The sequence below is a fragment of the Canis aureus genome, chromosome 4 (assembly GCF_053574225.1).
Source record: "Canis aureus isolate CA01 chromosome 4, VMU_Caureus_v.1.0, whole genome shotgun sequence".
NCBI lineage: Eukaryota > Metazoa > Chordata > Mammalia > Carnivora > Canidae > Canis > Canis aureus.
In genome coordinates this window covers 42,602,763-42,628,232 of record NC_135614.1, presented here as the reverse complement: position 1 = coordinate 42,628,232, position 25,470 = coordinate 42,602,763, and the positions used below count along the sequence as shown (strand labels likewise).

Genomic DNA, 25,470 nt, shown 5'->3' with positions numbered 1-25,470 from the left:
AAGCCCGAGGGAAAAAAATAGAGGGAACATTTCTGTTTAGGGAATCCTAATATTTTGGCTGAACACATTATGTAAAATTAAATACTATTTTAAACCAAGGAGATATAATATCTAATTAAGTTTTTGTGGTTGATGGGCTGAGAGAGGATTGTGAATGTTGCATCCATTGAACTGAAAGAAGTAGAAAAATTAAATAACACTGTGCTATAGTGACTTTCACCCAGACATACAAGCAGACTTCCATATTCTGCTTTTACTCTGCCCCCTACCTAGGACTCACTGAAGGCATGAAAGAGAAAATGAAAATGTGTGCAATGAACTCATTAAGCCTTCCAACTACTCCAAGGAGTAGGAATCAAGGGTTGTTAGCCTCATTTCCAAGCTGTGACCATGGGCTCCTAGGGGCCGAGGGATTCTCATCCAGGGTCACCTTGTGAGTCCAGGGGTGGAGAAAGAACAGAATCACTAGCGTCCAGCTGGATCTGGACCTTCTGCTCCAGAACACACTCTGCTCTACGGTAAGAAGAATGTCCAACTTGGGGATGTGAAGCTTTCTGTTATTGATCAGAATTACTAGGAAGCACTAAGATTTTAAGGCTATTTGGAGTTTTAGAGGAATTTCCAATGTGAAGTGCGTAGAAACCAAAGACAGAAGATTCATTTTTAAAGGATGTTTACTTCTGAGACTAATTGTTACATTGAGATATTTTCAAATACTTTGTAAAATAGTTTTAAACATATGAAATATATGTGATTTTCAATGTGCATTTTTAAAAAAAAACTTAGCTTGAAGATTTATTTATTTTAGATAGAGAGCTTACATGAGTGGGAGGAGGGGGGAGAGGGAGAGGGAGAGAGGGTGGGGAGGGAGCAGTAGAGGGAGAGAATTTCAAGCAGACTCCCCACTGAGTGGGGAACCCTACACAGCACGGCATGGCGCTCAATCCCATGACCCTGAGATCATGACCGAAGCTGAAACCAAGAGTTGGATGCTTAACCACCTGAGCTACCCAGGCATCTCAAATAGTGGGCTTTCTTAAACTGAACTGAACTACCTACAAAATACTGAAAGAGAACATAGACAAAGATCTCCATGTCCCAAGGCTTAATATTTCAGTCATATTTCATTAGTTGTTCCCTTAAATTTACCATCACAGATGTACAATTACAGAACTATCCACCATTTTTAAAAGTTTAAACTTTGGTAATATCTAATTTGTATATGATTCTTAAGATAAATAAAGCAGGCCACATTTAATATTTTGGGGGAAAAAAACTCTTGGGACATCTTCATATCAAGTTGAAAGAAATTTGGTCAGAAGGCTATTTGAAAGGAGAATATTCAAATTACAATCTGGTGATAAAGAAGTAGTTTAAATAATTGAAAATGAGGAATGAGCTTTGAGAAGTAGCTCTTCGGTGGTCGTTTTTGTTTCAATTGCCACAAGCGAGAAGTAGGTTTTAAAAATAGATCACCAGGGCAGAGCAAGTATCTCTGACAGGCACTTGCAGGCAGGATTCTAGAAATTCCAATCATTTAACAAATTGCACCATTAAAAGTCATAATAGGTCTAAAAGCCATTCTTAAAAGAACTTACTAAGTAATTTGACCTACATAATCATCTTGTTAAATTCATTTGATATCATGAGACAGTTAGTGAAATATGCATAGTACATTATATTAAAGAGAAAAGTACCCTTCAATTGGTATCTGATGTGCACTTTGCAATCGCAGCTATTAGTTGTCTATAAAACTCCTAGACATGATTTGATTTGATTTTATTACTATTATATCATTTTACTTTGTAACATATAGGGGTGGAGATTATAGGTCGGCTATTGCTTACTAGGAAATATTTAACGAAGGATGTTTTATTTATTAGCATAAAGAGACACAGTGGATTATTGGGTGATTAAAATGATGATGTGGCTGCCATACTTGTCAAAAGTATGGCTCTAATTCAATAGTGAGGCGACAGTCAGTCTCTGAGTAGATCTATGCCTGAGCAAACTGGCTCTGAAAGCAGAACATTGCCCACTTAAAAGGATCTTTGTAAATTTCTATAATTGCACATTATCAAAAGCAAACACCAACAAGAAACCCACAGAGTGATTTCTCAATCGTAAGTTTACTTTCTAACTGCCACGAGCCTCCACCCGTTTTATCTTTTGCATTCCTAACATCCCAAATCAATAACAGAGAATGATATTTAATGTTACTAATCTATGTGGGAAACACAATATTTTTACACGAAGCAAATTGAGAAGAGAATTCAATAAAGGGAACAAAAGAAGAAAAGAACTAGTGTTTATTGACTGCTTGCTTTGTGCCAGGCTGTGTGCAGTGTTTTACAAAGACTAGTAGACTATCTCATTTAATCCTACAGAAAGCTGCGAAGTGAATGAAGAAATATTTATTTTTAAATTTTGAATTGCATACGTTTACTACTTTTTTCCTTTGTTTTCCTTTGGTTTAATTTCACTTAAGCCCACAAGAAATACGAATCATCAGAACTACTTCACACCTGACTGGGGGAGGAGGGAAAAGTTGCTAATATCTCTTGTCGATGAACATATTTAGTGCAATTAGTGTCCATATTTATCTATTCTTAACTCTTGCTCAAAGAATACTTAATCAGAATTTTACTCTGCATATAATTAGACATGATATACCCTTCCTGAAATAATAGCTCTTATCTACTCATTGTCAATTTAAAGAAACCTTATAAGTCATAAACTATATCGCTTAAATCATCCATTTAATTTTTGTGAATTGCATTATTTGTATTTCAGGACAAATTTAGTGCTATTTCAAGGTAAAATATTATACGGAGTCCGATTTAAGTTACTAGCCAAGATATGATATAGACTCCTTCTTAATTATTTTAATATTTTAATATACTAAAAGCTAAAATTGGCCCAGTACATCATAAACCTTCGCCGGGCCTTAGGAGCAGTTTAGTTTCACAGCGCCCTCTGCTGTACTCTATAAGTTTAGCATTCTCCCAACAACCCAAAGAGCTGAGCTCAGCTAGGAGACAGGGCAGGGCAGGTCCTCAGTCATTAGGGTTCAGAACTTGAATACTGACTGGGAACCCAGATCTCAGCAGGCTTAGGAAACCAAGAATCCTGACAGATCTCCCAGGAAATCTCGTTCCATCTCCATCCTCTCCCCCAACCTACGAGGCTCCTCCATCCAGCTGCCTCCACCCCTGAAGGACATTTCATATTTTGCACCTCCAAGCCAGACTTATTTTACCACTCCAGGCCCAAACATGCCTTACCTCCAGGTCTTCTCACTTCTGTTCATGGATCACCATTCACTGAACCCCTAAATCTAGGAGTTGTCTGTGATTTCTCTCTTTCCCTCTCCTGGCATGTGGCAGGCCCTTCAGAAATATCCATGGAATGAACAAGGAAGCAGATACAGGATGCAGAATTTCAGGGAAACAGAAAGGCATCTATGAAAGCCAGAATAAGTCACCATATACTTTCCAGGTAGGCAGACCTACGTGGAGAGAGGGCAACACCAATTTACATTTTCCTGTCCACCTCTTATCTAGGTATGATAGGATCCCTTTTGATTCACACAGCCTCCATCAGGCCAGGTAGGGAATAAGGGACTGGTTTTAGGTTTCTAAGGGATAAATACATTCCTTCTTTGTTCTCTGAAATTGTATGCTGGTTATAGTTTCTTAGAGTGGAACTGGATTGCCGCCAAGCCCAACAGTCTGCTTACAAGCCATCTCATGATATATTTCACATCTTCGTGTAGCTCACCTGTGCTCTCCTGTGTGGGATCTTTCTACTCTCACTTGCTAAGGGTAATTTTTTCCTTGTTCTGAGAGACCTATGTGGCCCCTTGGACCACTAGTGTTTACCAACTGAACCTGCCAATCAAAATATGGCATACTTGCCAATCAAGGTATCTTCTAAATTATCTTGGCTAATTTAATTTAAACAGAACTCATTAATATATAAATTCATAATATGCATTTTTAAAAAGATTTTATTTATTTATTCATGAGAGACATGCACAGAGAGGCAGAGACATAGGCAGAAGGAGAAGCAGGCTCTCTGCGGGGAGTCTAATGCAGGACTTGATCCCAGGACCTCGGGATCATGCCCTGAGCCAAAGGCAGACACTCAACCACTGAGCCAGCCAGGTGCTCCTATATGCATTTTGATAACACATCGACAATCCAAAAAATAAACATCAGGCTAATCCTATCACCCAGAGATAACTTCTGTTAATCATTGGATGTATTTTTTAAAATAGAGTTAATTTTTAGAGCAGTTTTAGGTTCATAACAAAATGAAGCAGAAGATACATAACAAAATGAAGTAGGAGATTTCCCGTATACTCCCCACCCCCTCCATATCCAGGCCTCCCCCCATTATCAACATCCTCTACCAGAGTGATGCATTTCTTACAACCAGTGAGTCTACGTTGAGACATCATTGTCAACCACAGTTCATAGTTTATATTAAGGTCTTGGTGTTTTACAAGTCTGTGGGTTTGACAAATGTATGATGTCGTGTATCTACCATGATAGTATCATACAGAATAGTTTGATATATAAAAATAGCCCTGGAAATCCTCTGTGATCCATCTATTCTATTCATCTCTTTCTCTTGCCTAATCTCTAAAACCACTGATCTTTTAATCTCTTCTTTATGTATACATGTGCGTATCAATATCACTATAAAAGTGAGCACATACTAAGCATGCAATTTATTTTCTGTTTTGTTTTCTTTTTAAATTTTTATTTATTTTTATTTTTTAAAAATACTTTATTTATTTATTCATGAGAGACACACAGAGAGAGAGAAGGGGGCAGAGACACAGGCAGAGGGAGAAGCAGGCTCTATGCAGGGAGCCTGACATGGGACTCGATCCTAGGTCTCCAGGATCAGGCCCTGGGCTGAAGGCAGCGCTAAACTGCTGAGCCACCCGGGCTGCCCTCTTTTTAAACTTTTAAAGTTTATAGGATGGAAATTCTTAAACATACATAAAAATAGGAGAGAAAACTATAATGACTCTCCATCTGCTCAACACCTGGCTTCAATAATTATCAACGTTTTGTCAATTATATTTCATCTCTCTCCCTTTACTGGCTTCTTTTTTTTTTATTATTAAGTATCTTCAAACAAATTCAAAGCATTGTGTCATTTCACCTGTAATGCTGAAATACGTATATATATAAACTGCCTTTTTCATTTTGCATGACATCATGAATATTTTTCCCTGTCATTCACTATGGTTTAAAACCTTATTTTTAACAACTGCCAAATATTGTCATTGTATGTGCTGCAAAGCTTTGAGTGCATCTTTGATTATTTCCTTAGGATATATCTCTAAAAGTAAATAATAGGATCAAAGGATACGAGTTTTAAAGGCACAAAAAACTTGATTGTATCAACTTTCATTCTAATCAGTGGGATGTGAAAGGGCCTGTTTCCTTGAACCCTCAAGGTATTACCAATTGTATGGGTCAAGGTGCCATTGCAGATAACATAATCTACTCTAGCTAGAAGCCAAGATTTATTACTAGTTATTATAAAATTACAAGATTTGGAAGAGTTGATTGAGCTCCCAGGAATGAACTCTAGAACCACAGTGTGGAATTGGCTCACCAAGGTAGGCACCTCTGCCATCTTTGGAAAGTTGGGAATAAGAAAGTTGTCACAACAACTGCAAGCGCTGGGTTCATAGTGACTTTCTCATGATTTAACACTATTAAAATGGATCCCTCTCCACCCCAAAAAAACTGGAATTAGACCCTGGGTCTTTTCCTACAAATGCCATGGAAAGTCCAAATGTCTCTATGATCTTTCTTGCTAGCAGAAGCAGAAGAATTATGGTTTGTGTCTTATAATACTGATTCTTACTGTCCACATTTCATGTGGGCACACTGCTAGATTGAAGGTAGGTCATCTTAAAAACTCCAGCTGTAAGAAAGCCTGGGAAATGCAGTATTTTTGCTTTCCATTTTTTAGCAGGCAGCAAGCTATGACACAAAATGGTTGAATGGAGCTGAATGAGCCAATCTGTAATATCTACTACAATCCACCATTTGGCAATACAGCATTTGTAAAAAATCTTCTGTCAATACAGCAATACAGCATTTGTATAAAATCTTCTGCCAATAAATCTTCCAAGCAAAAATAATAGCCAGAACCAACAAACTTTCTTAATGAACTCATATCTCATACAAACAAAAATGAGCTTATCCCCAAAAAGAAACCCAAACTTCAGTGCATCCATCTCTAAGTGATGTTCATTCCTCTTCCAGTATAACCATATATTGATACCCTGTAACCTAAGAGCTAAGCAATAAACTCTGTATTAAATATTTGAACTTGCTCTATGTAATGTAGTAAGAGAGAGGAAGGAAAACAAAATAGAATTATGTATAAAACTTGTGATTGTGGATCAATCTCATTTTTTTCAATACTCATGAGATATCTAATACTGGTCAATATTCACAGATGTTTTGCAACTGGTTTGTTTGATTTTGAATCCAAACATAGTTGTGTGGTCTCATGAGTTTCTTTTATTCGACACAGGCCCCACCTTTCTTTTTTGTGCTTTGATTTATTGGAGAAACCAAGATTTTTTTTTTTAAGTGTAGAATGTTTCACATTATGTAGTTGGTTGACTGCTTATTCTTGATATCATCTAACTTGTTCTACTATACCTATATTTTCTGAAAACTGGTAGCTGTTCTAAAGACCTCATGAGACTGAATTTTATCGACAATAGGAGTTCATGAGCACCATTGTGCACTTTCTATTGCATCACATTGCCTGTTACCCCTCTTTCAGAGAATCTAAGATTGATCAGTGGGTTCAGGTGGTGTGGCCCTGGTCCCTCCACCATAAAGATTCTCAGCATTTCTCCTAATTATAGGGATGTTCCTTGAGATCATGAACTGAATCTAGTATTTCATTAAGGATCAAAACTGATGATTTGTTTAACTCTACCAGTTAGCCACTAATTATAAATCACTGTAGATCTGTACCCCAGGCTATCTCTCTTTTTTCTTTTTTTTGGCAGAATGAAAGACCAAGTATATATATAAAATTCTATATATAATAACAAACATCACTGTCTGTTATTCCTCAATTAACACTACCAGATTTAGCAAATAAAAATATAGGACATCCAGTAAAATCTGAATTTCAAAAATATTTTTTTTAAATTTAAGTGTATTTAAAGTATTTAAAAAAATAGGGGCATCTGGCTAACTCAGCCAACAGAGTATGGGACTCTTGATCTTGGGGCCATAAATTCAAGCCCCACATTGGGCACAGAGTTACTTAACAAAATTAATAAAGTATTAAAAATAAATTGAGGCATATGAAAAAAATTTTAAGTTTATTTAAGCAAAAATCTATTAAAATTGGGCAGCATCCAACCTAGCAGATAGGAGCTATTCAAAATGAAAGACTCATAGGTAAAGGGAGCAGGAGCAAGGAAGTTATATTAAGCAAAAAAGGGGGTTGGTTTTTGCAAAGTTACTTTGCTTTAGGGGATAGCAGGGGTCTATTGGGCAGATTGTCTAACTAGTACTGATTAGGAGATTCCTAATTGACTGTTTTTTTTAAAAAAATATTTATTCATGAGAGACACAGAGAGAGAAGTAGAGACATAGACAGAGGGAGGAGCAGGCTCTCCGAGGGGAGCCTGACATGGTACTCATCCCAGGACCCTGGGATCATGTCCTGAACTAAAGGCAGACACTCAACCACTGAGCCACCGAGGTGCCCCAATTGACTGGCTTATAAACATTCTATTTCTGGGAGAGCTGTAACTGTAACTAAATTAATTCTTGGTTTGGTGATGTGGGGCTTAGCATAAGTGATTCTAGTTTGTACCTTTGTCTTGTTTTTTACAGAAATTTGGAGGGTCAGCATCAGGTTCAGGTTAGAGTCAGTTGCGGCAGCAAAAATCTAGAAGAGAACAGTTAGAGGAATAGAGAGAAGTCATTAGCCAAGGACCACAAAGGACAGCCAATGAAGAAGTCTATGAAAATCTTTGTGTATCATGTTGGGCTAAAGTTGCTATAGGTCAACAGGGCTAGAAGTGGGAAATAAAAACTGTGAAGCAGGAGAGAATGAGGACACACTGGAACACAGGAAGACATGATGGAACCCACATCTGTTTTTCAGAGCCTCTAACCTTCATGCCATGGATAGCCTGCAGAGGAAGCTGGTGCCCTTGCCATGCACCTGGCCCAGGACGCAGAGGAAAATGAAGAGGAGCCAGCAGATGAGGGACAAGGTAAATGCATTGCAGTAGCACCTGGGGCCCTCCTATACTGATCTTTAAGCCCTTGATGCCTATGATTTTGCCCTTACCTTCCAAATTTCAGGCATACTTTTCTTGTGATCAACCTTAAACTAAGAGTTAAGGGAAAGGAATTCCAGGTGTCATAGTTCCAGTTTAGCCAGGCTGGCATCCTACAAAACCACCATAGTTCACCCTACCTCTATTATCTATATTTATCTTCCAAATAAAGACAACAGCAAAATCATGCTTCTGGCTAACATGTTGCAAGTATCCCTCATACAATAAAAAGAATGCTAACTGCCTCTCAAAAACAGTATATAAAGACCCATCTTTTTTGCAAAGGATTACTTCCTCTAGCTGAGTCATGCTCCACCTTTGATACTCTGTCATTTAAATACTGAATTATTGAGTTGTGGTAGTTTTTCGTTTAGTTTTATCAGTAGGACACAAAACTAAGATGCATCCCAGGGAAATGACTGCATTCCACACGTAGTCCTCCTCACTCACACTATGTACTAGAGACCCAATTTCCCTTTGATAGTTAAAATCACTTACCTAGTCAGTATAAAAACTCCTACTTTTTGCCTTAGGAGTCCATGATGGTCAAGTAGCAGTCTCAATTTCCAGTTTAATGAAATCATTGCTATAACCTCTGGTGGAAGGCTTCTTTCCTAGGGAACTAATACCTCTAAACCAGCAATATTAAGGGAAGGGGAAGCAAGAAAATTGATAGGGATCACTAGGGGTGGAAATGGAAGTGGTTCTTCTCATGATTAACCATTCTTGTTTTCACTCCTTGACTTCCACAAATCCTGGCTATATATTAGCCTTTGGTTTAGTGCAAATACTGCATAATGGAGAACATTACTCCAGCCCAACAAGTTACCATTTAGCTGAGAATGTAACTGAGTCTTCATAAGGCCATCCCACCATTCAATGAGGCCAGATGATGACAAACATGGAAACAGAGAGTTCCACTGGCATTGATCCACCATGTCACTTTGTTTGCCAAAAAGTTCCTTTATCAAAAGAATGCATTATGGAACACTATGACAGTGAAAAAGTCTGTTAAGTCCATGGAAGTTGGTTTTGACAGAAGCATTGTAGACAGGATAGTCGAGTCTATATACAAAGTTAGGCGTCTCCTCCAGTGAGAACAACATGCTATCCCTTCTAATATGGAAATGATCTAATAAAAATAATCTAACATCTTATGACTGGCTGATCCCTTGGGGGAATGGGGCCACACTGGAAGCTCATTGTTGATATTTGCCATTGGCAGGTGGGGCTGTAAAAGTCCATGTTTCCATGACCATGTATAACCTCCATTTCTGCCACTTTGGCCATTTTTTCTCCATAAGCTTTGAGCAGGGATGGGGTCATGGGAGAAAGAGGCTGACTGATGTTGGCAGAACAGGTCATCTTGCCCATATGATGACTGAGATTCTTCTTGCTGAGGTTGTTCTTTGGTAGGCATTCACATAAAATACAAATATCTTCATATCCTGTGCCCATTCGGAAAGCTCTGCCTATATACCTATTCCTCAGACCTCCTTGGCGCTGATTTTCTAATCCTGCTCCTTTCAAGTTCCTGACCATCCAGCCAAACAATCAGCCAGACAAATACCCAAGAATCTTGGTAGATCTGTCCCCCTGGCCACCTCTTTTTCTAGGCAGGATGAATGACCTGGTGTACTTTTTAGAGTTCTGCCTGCTAAGAGGATGTCCTTTCTTCATAGTCCTTTAGAGCCATACCTGAGTGTATCAGTTACCTATTGTATGTAATTAAGCACTCCAAAACTTAGTGACTTAAATGACAATGATAATTTATTTTGCTTGTGAATCTGCTATTTGAGCTTTCAGCATGGCTAGCTCATCTGTATTCCATGTTTGAATGGGTTAGTCTGGAGGATGGACTTTTTTTTTTTTAAGATTTTTATTTATTTATTCATAGAGTCAGAGAGAGAGAGAGGCAGATACACAGGCAGAGGGAGAAGCAGGCATCATACAGAGAGCCCGATGTGGGACTCGATCCAGGGTCTCCAGGATCACGCCCTGGGCTGTAGGCGGCGCTAAACCACTGCGCCACCAGGGCTGCCCGAGGATGGACTTTCAATTTGGCTCAATCACATGGCTGGCCATTTGGTGCTGATTGTTGGCTGAGTTGTAGCCAGGACTGTAGGCTAGGCCTCTGTTCCTCTCCAAGTAGGCACCTTGCTCACGGTGGCTAGGTTCCAAGCCAGAGTGTTCCAAGAGCCTTGGGAGTCATATAGCATTACTTCTGCCTTAATTCTATTGGTCAAGGCATAGGTTCAAGGGGAGGGTACATAGACTCCACTTCTTGAAGGGGGAGTGTTAAGGTTCTATAAACGTACATAGAATAAGACATATTACTGTGGTCTTCTTTGGAAATATAATCTGCCATAGTGCAGACTGAGAGAAAAGAGCAATGATGTGAGCAGAGGATCATAGGCACCTGGGTCCCTTGCTCATCAAATTCATCTGTGTCTTCTGAATATTTACCTGAGCCTGAGCTCATACAGACCACTTCCATCTGAAAATGAAGTGTTGCTGTGCATGTCAAACTTTATGATTGGATGAGTGAGACAACACTTGGTAACTTGGTGACCTATAGTCAAATATTTAGTTGCCACTACTGCCCAGAGCAAGACATTCTCTCTCTTTTTTAAAAAGATTTTATTTATTTATTCATGAGAGACCCATAGAGAGAGAGAGAGAGAGGCAGAGACACAGGCAGAGGGAGAAGCAGGCTCCATGCAGGGAGCCCGATGCGGGACTCTATCCCAGGACTCCAGAACCATGCCCTGGGCTGAAGGCAGGCACTAAAACGCTGAGCCACCCAGGTGTCCCCAGAGCAAGCCATTCTCAAAAGAACAGTTATCTGTAGAGGATGAAAGAACCTCACCTCTAAATCCTAAGTGTCTGAGTCATGAGTCATCTATGGGAGCTTGCCAAAGTCTCCATATAGCATCCCTATGTTCCACAGATACTTTAAGCACCATTGGATCTTCTGGGTCATGTTGCCCGATGGTGGAGCAGCATCACAGCCTGGACTTGCTGTAGAGCTCTCCCTTATTCTGAGCCCTACCAAAATCTGGGAGCCTGGGTCATTGAGTAAATATGTTAGGACAGCATGGCCAAATGTTATTATGTTGCCTGCCACATCCAAAGAGGCTTACTCAGCACTGTGCTTCTTTCTTGGTGTTAGAAGGAGATTGATACAGAAATTTGTTCTTCATGTTTGAAGGGATATCTAGAGATGTCCGAGAATACTAGACTCCTAGAATTTCACCAAAGTGGCAGACCACTGAAATTTTGTGGGATTTGTTTCCTATGCTCTGGTATGCAAGTGTCTTACCAAGATACCTAGAGTAGTTGCTACTTTCTGCACACCAGCTCTAAGCAGCATGATATCATCAATGTATGAATCAGCTTAATGTACTACAGAAAGGCAATCAAGGTGCTTCCAGACTAGATTATGACAGAGAACCTAAGAGTTGATATAGCCCCGAGGTACATTGTTGAAGTATATTGCTAGCCCTGCCTGCTGAAAGCAAACTATATCTCATGGTCTTAACAGGTATAAGGGGCGAAAGCATTCTCCAGACCAACAGCTTAACAGCAGGTCCTGGGGATGTGTTCATTCACTCCAGAAATGAAACCATATTTGGAACAGCAATGCAATAGAAGTTACCACTGATTATACTTATGATAACCTACTGTCATTCTCCAAGATCCATCCTATCAGCTGATGATGGTGGTGATTTGGTAATATTAGACCCTTTCTACTTATCCTGCCAAGTAAGTCTTTGAGTTGTTAACACAAGATCCCACATAATATCACCTTGGATCAAGAGACCCACTTTATGGTACTAGAGGAGTATTGATGGACATATTCTAGACCAATTGGACATTGGAATGGCCTTTACAAGATGCAGCTAGGTCTGACGATAACTCTGTAGGGATGGGGTACTGACCTTCAGATGTGATATATATAAAATCCTAATATATGGAGCTATTTTCCCATTAGATAGAATACATCGGTCCATGAGCCAAGGAATGGTAGTTAAGAGTAGCCATCTGTCCACCATTTCCAGTGGCCTTCTTAGGGACTTTATCCTTTTCATCTCTGCAACTTTAGGTTAGGTGCATCTAGAAGTCCTGGCCTGTGATGAGAGGGATACAGTAGGTGCAAAGACTTTTTATTTATTGTCCATCAGGGGACAATAAATGTTCTACTGAACTTGAAACTCTGCTACTTGGTCACTTTGACTTTCTCATGACAGAAGATCAGCAGACAAAGAAAAAAGTTATATTGTCAGGTGTAATTGAACTTTTTCCTTCTATTGGGATGTACAGTTGCTTTGACATAACAGGGAAAGGGAGAAACACGTCTGTAACTGAGGGAATCTGTTGGGCATCTCTTGAGGCTGCCATGCCTGGTTTTAACTGTGAATGGACAATTCAGGAACCATGGCCTGACAAGCACACAGTAAGCAGAGGCTCAAGCCACTTGGGGTAAAGGTCTAGAATGCCCCAAAAGGCAATCAATTCAGACTAATGAAAGCACTAGCTGAAGTGAGGGGGAATCTGGAACAGGTGGGTAGTAGAAGGAGATGATAACTATTAACTATAGCCCCAGGACCAATTATAGAAGCAGGGGCTGTAGCTCATTCACTATCTCTCCTCTTACTTCTTTGGCTAGAAATTGTGATGATCTACCTTCCCAAAGAATCACTGGTTTGGATCTAATGTGAAACAAAAAACAAACAAACAAACAAACAAAAATAATGTGAAACAAATAAGAGTAGTGCAAATTATCCATATCTATCTATATATATATTTTTAAATTACCCATATTCTCCCCATAGTCTCAGTTTACTTTATAATATTTGGGCACCCCAGCTCCCATGTGCCTTTTCTTACAACAGTCAGCACCTTTATCTTTTTGCCCAAGGGGTGCCCCGATTGCTGCTACCACTGTGCTTTTGGGCACAGGCCAAAAGTGTTTGGAATTTACAATTCTCACTCCCCTCTCCCACACTCAACACACACATATCAGCCCTTAACCAATCACTGAAGGGCATAGAGGTATAAATACTCTAACTCCCTTGTCCCCAATCAGGACAGTGAAGCCTTCCAGAGCTCTCCTGTGGAACTGAGCTAACACTACCCCTCTGTGGCTAGGCATCATGCCCTGGCTTGGCTTCATTCCCTTCCCAACCCACTTGCCCACACCCTGGCCAACTTTTCCTGGAAGGACTTCCTAATCAATCACCTTTACTTGAATCTTTGTCTCAGGGCCTTGTCTCAGGGCCTTGCTCCCAACCTTAGGAGGTTGGAGTAGAATTGTAAATGCTGATCTGCAATATTTCTCCCTTTATTATACATATTGATTTCTTGTGGATCCTAAACTTTAGTGATCTAATCCTTATTACCTATTTAAATAATTCCTAATAAAAAATGTGAAGATATATAGTTTCTAAGTATACTATTGTTCTTTTTGGTCACTAATTCTACTTATACCACCTTCTCCAAAAGAAAATAATAATTTTTTAAAGAGGTAATATTCTAAAAGAGGGGTTAATTAGAAGGTGGTATCATTGATTCTTCTAATGTTGTATGGTAGGCCAGAAAAAATAACAGGAAAAAATTATCAGACTTAGAAAACAGATAAAGAATTCAAATAGCATGAGCTGCTTTAGTATAATCCTAATGTAGTGGATTACTATTTCCTTCTCTCCTTCCTCTTTCCAATCTTATATTGCATAGTCTTTGCATGGCATCTGTTTTCAATTAAATATAGTTCAACAAATATTAAGTCTCTTCAGATAATGCCAAAGTGAAATACAGGGAAGTACATCTCTTAATTCAAAGAAAAGTTTTTCAAAATCTTCTTTGGGCAGGTAGACTGAAAATATTGGAGGATGGTAGGGAAGAGGCAGTAAGTTCTGATAGATCAATTATCTTTAACCCATCTTATGCACTTATATAAAATTATTTTTCTTTATTTCTAATAGTTTAACATAGGAGAGAAGTGATGAGATAAATGGTCCCACTCCCTTTGTAAAAAGCATAGTCTGCTGGGTAATGATGATCTGATGGCAGCCCAATAGCAGAGGTAAACTCATGGCTTAGGAGAAGCAAAGGTCTGTCTTTCCCTTTCACTAGCTATGGGTCTGGGGAAGTTACTTAACCTGTTTAATCCCATTTTCACGTCTGCAAAATGGCAATTGCTATGAGTTGAGTTATTCTCCCAAAATTCGTATGTTGAAGTCTTAGCCCCCAATACTTCAGAATACGACCTTATTTGGAAATAGGGTTGTTGCAGATAAAGTTAGTTAATTTAAAATGAGGTTATACTGGAGTAGGGTGGGTCCCTAATTCAACACAACTGAAGTCCTTACTAAAAAGGGGTATTTGGGGGTACCTGGGTGGTTCAGTCAATTAAGTGTCCAACTCTTGGTTTCAGTTCAGGTCATGATCTCATGGGTCATGGGATTGAGTCCTGTGTTGGGCTCGGTGCTCAGCAGGGAGCCTACTTGAAGATTCCCTCCTTCTGCCCTACTTCTGCTCCTTCTCTGTCTCTAAAACAAACATAAATGTTAAAAAAAGGGAGGGGGAATATTTGGACATATACATGCAATAGGGAAAATGACACATGAAGATGGAGGCAGAGATGAAGATATTTCTTTTTTCTTTTTTTTTTTTAGATCAAGATGTTTCTAAAGGCCAGGTACCATCTCTGCCAACACCTCAATCTCAGACTTCTTGCCTCCACAACCATAAGACAGTAAATTTCTGTTGTTTTTAAAAAAGATTTTGTTTATTCATGAGAGACACAGAGAAAGAAGCAGAGATATATAGGCAGAGGGAAGAGCAGGCTCCCCACGGGGAACCTGATGCAGGATTCGATCCCACGACCCCAGGATCACAACCTGAGCCAAAGGCAGATGCTCAACCACTGAGCCACCCAGGTGCCCTAAATTTATGTTCTTAAAGCCACCCAGTCTGTGGCACTTCATCACAGCAACCCTTGCAAACTGATAGAGATTAAAATGGTTCCAGCCCCATAGAGTTGTAATGAGAATTAAATGAGATGATTTACAGGAAGTATTTAATATAGTGATTGGCACATAGAAAATCTGGACATTAAAAATCTAGGTCAAGGTTATATATAGGATGAGTCTCAGAAAATGGAATTGTATAGACACTTAGGTAAAAACCATTTCAAAGAATTTGTGAGCGTTCAGGTTAATAAAGCTCTTTTCAGGGGATCCCTGGGTGGCTAAGCAGATTAGCGCCTGCCTTTGGCCCAGGGCGCAATGCTGCAGTCCCGGGATCGAGTCCTGTATTGGGCTCCCGGCATGGAGCCTGCTTCTTCCTCTGCCTGTGTCTCTGCCTCTCTCTCTCTCTCTGTGTCTATCATGAATGAATAAATAAATCTTTAAAAAAAAATAAAGGTCTTTTCAGAGATGCAGCCTGTGAAGAACCCACCAACACTACATAGATAGTGAACAACAAACAGAAGGAAGTCTTGACTCAAGTGAGGAAGACAGAAAAATATTTACATTAAAGAAAGAAATAGGGATTCTCTATAATAAAGAGAATAAGAAATACTTATTCTATTATTACTATTTAAAGTAAATTAATAGACTCAACCAACAACAAACATATCTACTGGACCAAAACATATCCTGAAGTTGCCTCTTCAATATTCACTTGATGAACCAGAGGATCCTGAATTTTCTAGCCATGTGCCTTGGATAAGACTGACCCCTTCCTCAATTCCAGGATGGGTTCTGAGGGGCCTAAACCCTTCACTGTAATTCTCCTTCCATTTCCACTCACACAGGGACTAGATGAACAGGTAACCTAGGCCTGAGCCAATCATCACATAGTATTTCACAGGCCATATTTGGGGGTGAGGAGAACCCTGTGACCTAAGAATTAAATTAGAGAAAATCCCTAGACTTTTCTTTGACAGTTTGATGAAAAATGTCTCTATCCTCTCAACCCTCAGCCCCAGATATTAACAGAAAGTTTGTCTGCATTGGTCTTATGAGGGAATTCAAACCATGAACAGAGCTGATGAGGGTGAAGCAGAGAGAATTTAAGTCATAGTGACCTTGATAATCGGTCACTGCATGCACTCAAACCACTTATGCAGTGGTATAAGGCATTATCATGCTGCTGAATGCTGAATGCTGCTTTATATCTTTTTTCCCTGGCTAGTTTGAGTTGGGTTCTCTTGTGAATGTGGCACATTTAGTGGGCAGGACTTGGTAGGAGAACAGCAGGAAATAGCTTTATTCTTTCTAACCACTACTCTTTAAATCTACTTGGTCAATTCTCCATTCTCCATCTGTGTGGTATGCTGAGGAGACCACTTAGATTTTTTTGTCACTGTTAGGTATTAGAATAGTCTCCTTTCAAGTGCTAAAAATCCAGGTGCATTTAAGTCAGAGCTTCAATTTCTGGTATAGATAAAATCTTCTGAGGCCCATGTAGGCTTGAAACCTGTGGGAGTGAAGGAAACTGTGGTCTTTTTTTTCTATTTTTCACTATGTTCACTATTACTTCTCTACGCTTCCTGCTGCTTCTGGGTACCTCAGAGTCAGGATGGAAAGGGGGGACAGGAGGAAGAAAAGCGGGGTCTAACTTGATCGTAGTGGTTTAATCTAGCATCACGGTCCTCCTGTAGCAGATGCCCAAATGCTGACCTGGGGTCTCATGGGATACTTTCATGACTTCTTCACAAATAGCCCCTGATATGGCACAATGCCTAGGTTGGGCATTGTACCCTCTGGTTGACCTTTCAGAGGTCACTCCTCTCAGCATTTCTTCATCTTTCTATGAACTGACACGGGACGATTTCTAGGATGGAAAAAAGCAAAGTGTAAGGAGTGCCAATAGTACGCTACCTTTAGTGTAATGAAGAAGGGGAAAATAAGAAACTATGCATGTATCTGTTCAACAATGCCCTGTGAGCCATGTGGAGCTTAGGCAAAAGGAAAATATATACCCTTGGCTCTAATGGAAGCAAACTCATAAATATTTTCAAAATCTACTTCTTTGTTTATATTGTTTCAGTTGAAAGAATTGCCACGTTTGATCATTTATTTTATTATTATTATTATTTTTAAGTAGGCTCCATACCTAATGTGGGGCTCAAATTCACGAACCCAAGATCAAGAGGCGCATGCTCTAGACTGAACCAGCCAGGCACTCCTTGATCATTTCTTTTGACCAAGAGGCAATCTTAAATAATTTTTATTTTTATTTTTATTTTTTTAAGATTTTATTTATTTATGATAGTCACAGAGAGAGAGAGAGAGAGAGGCAGAGACACAGGCAGAGGGAGAAGCAGGCTCCATGCAGGGAGCCCGATGTGGGATTCGATCCCGGATCTCCAGGATCGCGCCCTGGGCCAAAGGCAGGCGCCAAACCGCTGCGCCACCCAGGGATCCCTTTTGTTTTTTTTTTTTTTTTTTTAAGAATTTTTAATTAACTTAAGCTGAAGTATAATTATACTAAAGTCTGTTTTGATATACATAAAATATTTAAATTAAAAAGAATGTTGTGAAGAGCAGTAGTGATGCAAGATGGAAGCCACCATGGGCTGGGACAATTTATGATTATGAAACTGAATATACAGCCTTAAATACCTTAAATACTCAGAAGAACCCCCCACCTTGGAATATTTGTAACAAAAATGAATGTGAATGGAGTGGTGGACGCAAGAGCCATATCAGTGTTGGCAAAATGGCTCAATTCGTAAATCATCAAAGTTGTCCTACAAGAGCTTTGGTGCTCAATGATGTCTAAAGAAAACATGAAACTCCCTCAGCCACCTGAAGGACAGTGTTACTGTGGATAGTGAGAGCCAGGTTTCTCACTGTCATAGAAAGCAGTTAAAATAAAGGGTAAGGCTGAATGAAACCTATGGTGTAGGTTTAGAAATAGAGATATGAGCTAATGGTGTGTGTGTGTGTGTGTGTGTGTGTACATATACACAATACATGCACATACATATACACACACTTACAGATGATTTTCTACTACCAATAAATACATCTAGCACGTATCTCTTGATTTCTTTTTTTTAATATTTTATTTATTTATTTATTCATGAGAGACAGAAAGAGGCAGAGACACAGGCAGAGGGAGAAGCAGGGTCCATGCAGGGAGCCCGACCTGGGACTTGATCCTGGGTCTCCAGGATCACGCCCTGGGCTGCAGGTGGCAATAAACTGCTGCACCACCGGGGCTGCCCATCTCTTGATTTCTAAATGCCATTATCCAATGAAAGGATCATTTTGTGTACTGTAACCTTGGGCAAAAGAAGAACTTGCTGATCCCCTACAAGCCCTGTGCTCCCTTCATTTATTTGCTCATTTTCTTTTCCTTGCCAGAACATGGTTCCCCTCTATTCATGCTTCAGGAGTCAGGTCAAATGCCACCTCCTCTGAAAGGACTTAGTTCCCCTCAGTTGGACATGAGCTGTTTCTGAATTCCAAGGCATGCCATCTAGTTTGTATACTCTTGAAACATGTAAGTTTATTGATATCAACTATACCTCAGTAAAGCTACAGTTAAAAAAGAACTGACAGTGGCAACTGCTGACATGGAAGAGGAGCCATTGGTACTCTCAAACAGTGATTGTTGAAATGTAACTTGCTACAAATACTTAGAAAAGCAGTTCTGCCTTTTCTTATAAGGTTAAACATATATTACAGGGCAGAAATAGTGGAAGCTACATAGCTGATGGTGGCTACGTATTCATTTGGCCCTGGCTAGATCAGGCTAGATCAGGGCCAAATGAATACATAACCACCATCAACTATGTAGCTTCCACTATTTCTGCCCTGTAATAGTATGTTTAACCTTATAAAAAATAAATCCTCATAAATCCTTCATCTGATAAACAGATAAACTGCAGTATATATAGTATGGAATATTGCTTAGCAGTAACATAATAAACCGATACATGAATGAACTCCAAATTTATTATGCTAAGTGAAAGAAGTCAGACTCAAAAACCCATGTACTGTATGATTCCATTTATATGACAATTTAGAAAAGGCAAAACTATAGAGAGAAAACACAGTTTAGTGATTGCCAGGAGCTAGAGGTGATGAAGCGAGGTTGACTACAAAAAGGAGGATTTTGAGGTGATGAGACTGTTTCTCTATATTGGTTGGAGTAGTAGTTGTATATATATTTGTCAAAACTTGTAGAACTGTACACTAGAAAAGGTGAATTTTACTGTGTATCATTTATCTCTTAAAAAAACAAAGCAATAAAACAATGCTATGGTATTGACCTGGAGCTTTAATTTTCAAGATGTATGTTTAAGGATATTTATCATCTGGGGTGCCTGGATGGCCTAGTTGGTCAAGTGTCTGACTCTTAATTTCAGCTCAGGTCATGATCTCAGTGTCTTGGGACAGAGCCATGCATCGGGCTCTGCATGCACTCAAAAGGGAGTCTGCTTGAGATCCTCTCTTTCCCTCTCTCTGCCCCTCCCCCTGCTCACGTGTATACTCTCTCTCAAAAAAATAAAATCTTGAAAACAAAGCATGTTTATCACTTTATTGTCTACAGCAGTCTAAAAATAGCCCAAATGTCCAATAATGGAGAAGTAGTTAAATAAATAGGGTGCGAGACAAGTGCAAATTAAGTCTACAACAATGTTACTTATCTATAAGATTGGCAAGAATCCCAAAGTCCTGCAACATGTTCTATAGATGATACTGTGAGGAAACAGGCTGGTGGGAATACAAAATTCTACATCTCATACAAAGGGGAATGAGCAACATCTAGCAAAAATCATATGCATTGTGGGAGCTGTAAGTCTTCATGCCTAATACTGCAACTCAAAGTTTGCAGAGCAGGCAGTCAGGAAGCATAGAGGGATGTAAAGTGAGAGAGCACAAGGACAAGCCATCCATGAATATGAGCTGAAATCCATGAAGACACACCAAAACTGATGCCAGTTCTCACTGCTTCCAACCTTGAGGAATTGGGTGTCTCATAGAAGGTGGTGTCCTTGTCACTGAGCTAGACACCCACAAGGCCTAGGAGCTGTAGAATTTGAACGATGATGCAAGGAGAGGTGAGCAGCTATAGGTATGGATTTTGTCCTGTGCCAAACCAGTGAGCCACTAAGTAAGCCACCATGTGTGTTAGTCACAAAAGTACCTGCCTCAACCTTCTGGGTGTGAAAACCCAAATGGCTGCTGTTTTTCCTCTGCCCATCAAATTTCATGTGAAAATATCTCTTGTCAACCACCCTAACTATCCACATAGAGGGATGTTCAGCCTAGTCAAGCTGACCCTTTATAATCCCGCCAAAACCTGAGAAAAACAAGCTGATGCATGTACAAGGCTCTTCACTGATGAACCAACTGCAATAGCACACAACAGGAAACAACGTAAACGTCCATTAATAGGGAACTAGTTATATAAACTAGAGTATATCCACACTATGTGGCTATAAAATGGGATGTGGAAAGAAAAATCTTTACATTCTGTGCCACGGAGTGATATCCAAGATATACCACTGAGGAAAAAAGAAAACAGGACAAGCAAAACAATGAAGATACTATATTGCTTTTTACCTAAGAAAATATTGCCTAGCTCTGTCCACTGGAAAGTCTTAGAAAAGCAACTAATTCAGTAGCAGCAAGCACCTTTCACTAGAATATGATCTCTAATACCATTCCCATTAAAGGGATCAGGATCCTTAAAGAAATGGAGGATCCTTAAATGACTGAATTCAGTTCAGGGACAGGAAATGTATAAGGTAAGCCTAGAATATTCTATCATACTAGAAAGCAATGTCATTTCAGAAAGATATCAAAGCCAACTTGAAGGGGATCTCACTGCCAAAATTTTTGAGTACCAAAAAGATTATTGAAAAAAACTGAAATACTAACTATGCTAAAAATCATGCATACAAGAAGTTAATAATAAAAAAAAACTTAGTCATCTTTGTAGGCAGGTACGGTTCTGCCTATTATTCTGAAAGGAAGTAAATGAAAGGAAAGATACAATCATTTATGGACTATTTTTCAGGTAACCAAATAGTTGATAAGGGAAAATTCTCCTTTAGAGAAAATTCTAGTTAATAAATGCAGAGGGGGTGACAAAATTAGAAAATAATGAACAGAGGCAGGGATCAGACAAAACTTAGGTGAATGGAGAACCCCTTAAAGAAAGAATGAGGCTGACAATAGCTGAACATAACACCATAAAAAGAGAGACAACCAGACTTTATTTGCCTCCTGTCACAACAGGAAGTATTCTTACCACCTATGAAGTGTTCTTGTCAAGGTGCACATGAATTTGGTAAAGCATCTACAACAGAGCTGTCTAACAGAACTTTCTGCAGTGATGGAAATGTTTTTATGTGCTATCCAATACATGGGTATTGAGCACTTGGCCAGTGAGACTGACAAGCTGACTTTTAGATTTAAGTTAATTTTAACTCATTTAAATTCAGGTAGCCACATGTAGTTAGTGGCAACAACTAACCATTTGACCTAGCAGCTATAGATCTGACTACTAACTTATAAAAAATATAGGGGATAAAGGCATATGTTAAGTGACAACATGTCTCACTGCATAATGTGTAGACCTTGTTTGCATCCTTGTTCAAACAAACCAACCGTGAAACAATCAGGGAAATGTGAACTGGATAATTCATAATATTAGTGATTATTGGGCAGCCCAGGTGGCTCAGCGGTTTAGCGCCTTCAGCCCAGGGCCTGATCCTGGAGACTGGGGATGGAGTCCCACACTGGGCTCCCTGCATGGAGTCTGCTTCTCCCTCTGCCTGTGTCTCTGCCTGTGTCTCTCTGTGTGTCTCTCATGAATAAATAAATAAATCTTTAAAAACAACAACAACAACAACAACAAAAACAAAAAAAACCCAATCCAGTAGAGGGGAGATGAGTAGTGGGAGGGTATATATGAAACAAGATTAGTTATATGTTGATAACTGTTGAAGCTGAGTGATAGGTATATGGGTATTCATCATAATATTCTATTTTTGTGATGTTTGAAAATTTCCATCACAAAATGTGTTAACAAATGAAGAAATAAATAAAATCTGGAATTAAAACAACAGCAAATATGTATGTCCTATGGACTATTAAGTAACCCTGAGAAAGAAAGCAGTGGGCTTCAAATATTATATAATGGAAAGATAGGTAAGATACATTAAATCAAGAAGGGAAGTCGAGGAATAATTGCTATATTTTGAATGCTTATGTCCCCACAAAATTCCTGTTGAAATCTTAATCCCCATTGGTGACAGTATTAGTAAGGTGGGGCCTTTGGCAGGTGATTAGGTCAGAAAAATGGAGCCCTCATGAATGGAATTAGTGTGCTTATTAAAGGGATCCCACAGAGCTTTCCTGCCTCTTCTACCATGAGGAGACGACAAGAAGTCTGTGATTTGGAGAACTTCACCGGATCACGCTGACACCCTGATCTTGAAAATCTGGCCCCGGAAAGTGAGAAATAAACTTCTGTTGTTTATAAGCTACATAGTCTGTACTGTATTTTGTTACAACAGCCCAAACAGGCTAAGACAATAATATATAAAGTGTGACTCTATTTATATAAACAATAAAAAAGATGCAGTTATGTGTATATGTTTGTAAGCAAATAGCTGCCCTTTTACTGTGCAAGTCCATTTCTTAGAATATATTTATGAAAGTACTTTTGGACATCCATAAGGATATATGTACAAATATTCTTACTGTATCACTCTGATCCAGCTGCCATAACAAAACACCACACATTGGGTGGCTTAAATAACAGAAATTTATTTCTTAGTTTTTGAGGCTGGGTTAGGGTGCCTGCTGATTCAGTTCCTGGAAAGAGTGCTCTTCTGGCTTGCAGATGGCTGCCTTCTCCTACTACTCACACAGCTGAGAGAGACAACAAACTCTGATGTCTCTTCCTCTTCTTTAAGAGCACCAGCCCTATAAAATTAGGGTTTATATTTATGACCTCATTTAACTTTTATCACTTCCTCATAGGCTCCGTCTCCAAATACAATCACATTGAGGGTTAGGGCTTCAACGTGAATGTGGGGGGGACATAGACATTCAGTCCATAATATTTACTAAAACATTCTCTCTTTTTTTTTTAAGATTTTATTTATTTATTAATGAGAGACACAGAGAGAGAGAGAGAGAGCAGAGACACAGGCAGAGGGAGAAGCAGGCTCCATGTAGGGAGCCTGATGTGGGACTCGATCCCAGGTCTCCAGATCATGCCCTGGACCGAAGGCAGCGCCAAACCGCTGAGCCACCTGGGCTCCCCTAAAACATTATTTCTTATAGCAAAATTATGGAGATAATTTTAGTGTCCATCAATGGAGAAATGGACAGGTAAATTATAACATGTCCATATTATGTACTAATGTAGGGGGGAAAATATGTTTTTAAGTAGTTTCCAACATGGGGCTTGAACTTACAACCCTGAGAAGAGATCAAGAATCAGACGCTTAACTGACTAAGCCACTCTGGCACCCCTCCAAAATATATTCTTGAATAAAGCAAGTAAATTGAAAAAAATAGCTTGAACAATATATGAATCACCCACATTAAAAAAGATACAATAGACCCTCCTCTCTCCATATAGATAGATAGGTAGGTAGACAGTCTGGAAGGAAAAAAAGTCACACACAACTATTAATGGTGACTAACTTTTGGGTATAGGAATAGGAATATGGAAAGAGGGGCACTTTTGCTTTTCCACTTTGTATAGGCCTAAATAATTTTATTTTAAAAAGTGAGCATTCGTTACATTTGTAAATCTGAATAAAATGCGATTTTTAAAAACTGCTTGATCCCATGAGATAATATGTAGACTAGGTGCTTAAGATATTTAGAAAACAAATGTATTTGTTTATATAACATGAGATATGGTTCCCATATGGCTCAGGCTCTGTGCAGAGCTGCATCTGAATCATGGTCCAGAATCCAGAAAGAAGTACAAAGTAGTTCCAACTCATACTTCCATGGGCTCAAAGTATACTAACCTCTCTCATCCTCCACTCTCCTGTATCTCCTCCTAAGAGTTTCTCATGCCCAAATCTGTTTTTTTTTTTTTTTTAAGATTTTATTTTTGAGTAATCTCAAATCCTCTGCTGCAGTCTTCTCCCTTTTCTCTGCCTTTCTCAGCTCTTTACTTATATATCCTTTTAAGTCTCAGGATTTTCTCTAGCAATTGGCCATACTCTGCATCTCAAAAGATCCAAGAACTGGACTGGTGAAGACGCTTCTCCAGTTGGGGGTGGGGAACAGTTAGTTCCCATTCACATATTAGTTTCACGGATTTCTCCAAGACAATTAGGGGAATCCTTAAAAATCCTCCAGTGCCCAGGGGGCTCCAGGGCAGGGGCATCCTCAGTCAAGATGTAGCTAGTTTAGAACTAATTTCCAGGCTCACTTCCAGTCTAATCGAGGTCAATGCATTTCTTGTAAATCGTTTGTTTTCTTCACAGGCCAGAACAGTCTTAGCAACGTTAAAATTAGGAACTGCACTGCCTGGGGGCACCTGGGTGGCTTAGTGGTTGAGGGTCGGTCTTCAGCTCTGCATTGACTCCAGGGATGGAGTCCTGCATCAGGCTCCCCTCAGGGAGCCTGCTTCTCCCCCTGCCTGTCTCTGCCTCTCTTTGTATCTCTCATGAATTAACTCACACACACACACACACACAAATTATATATATATAATCTCCAGAAAACTGCATTGCTCTGAAACCGGACCCAGGCATATCCCTCCAAACTCTTAGAGGGATGTTAGCATTGGACTTTGAGCTAGAGCATCCTGTCCTATAGCTTCATTCATTTGGACGCTTGGCCCGTTTCCTCGTCTCCAAACAAGGGATACTCACATCTGCCTCACGGGATCTTACACGGGGAAGTACTGCGGGTACGTGGCCCTTTTAAAATCTCGCGTCTGGAGAGATCAACCAGGCTTGGTGCCTGCCCTGCTCATTTGGAAGAGGCTCACTCAGTCCCCCTTAGGCCCCCAGAGGACAAAAAGATGAGGGATTTCAACTTCAGAGATGTTTACTCAGCAAGGAAAGGGCTATAAAAGCAGTTGAATAAGTCGGGACAGCAGCCACATCT

At 39.6% G+C, this 25,470-nt stretch overlaps 1 long non-coding RNA gene across 1 annotated transcript; it reads right to left on the bottom strand.

The window, feature by feature from the left end:
* Positions 1 to 2,706: 2,706 nt before the first annotated feature.
* LOC144311865 (uncharacterized) lies at positions 2,707 to 15,080 on the bottom strand. Its single transcript, XR_013377364.1, has 3 exons — positions 14,748 to 15,080; positions 7,882 to 7,956; positions 2,707 to 3,389 (listed from the first exon to the last, which is right to left on the bottom strand). It is a non-coding gene; the product is annotated as an uncharacterized LOC144311865 (long non-coding RNA).
* Between the last annotated feature and the right edge of the window lie 10,390 nt (positions 15,081 to 25,470).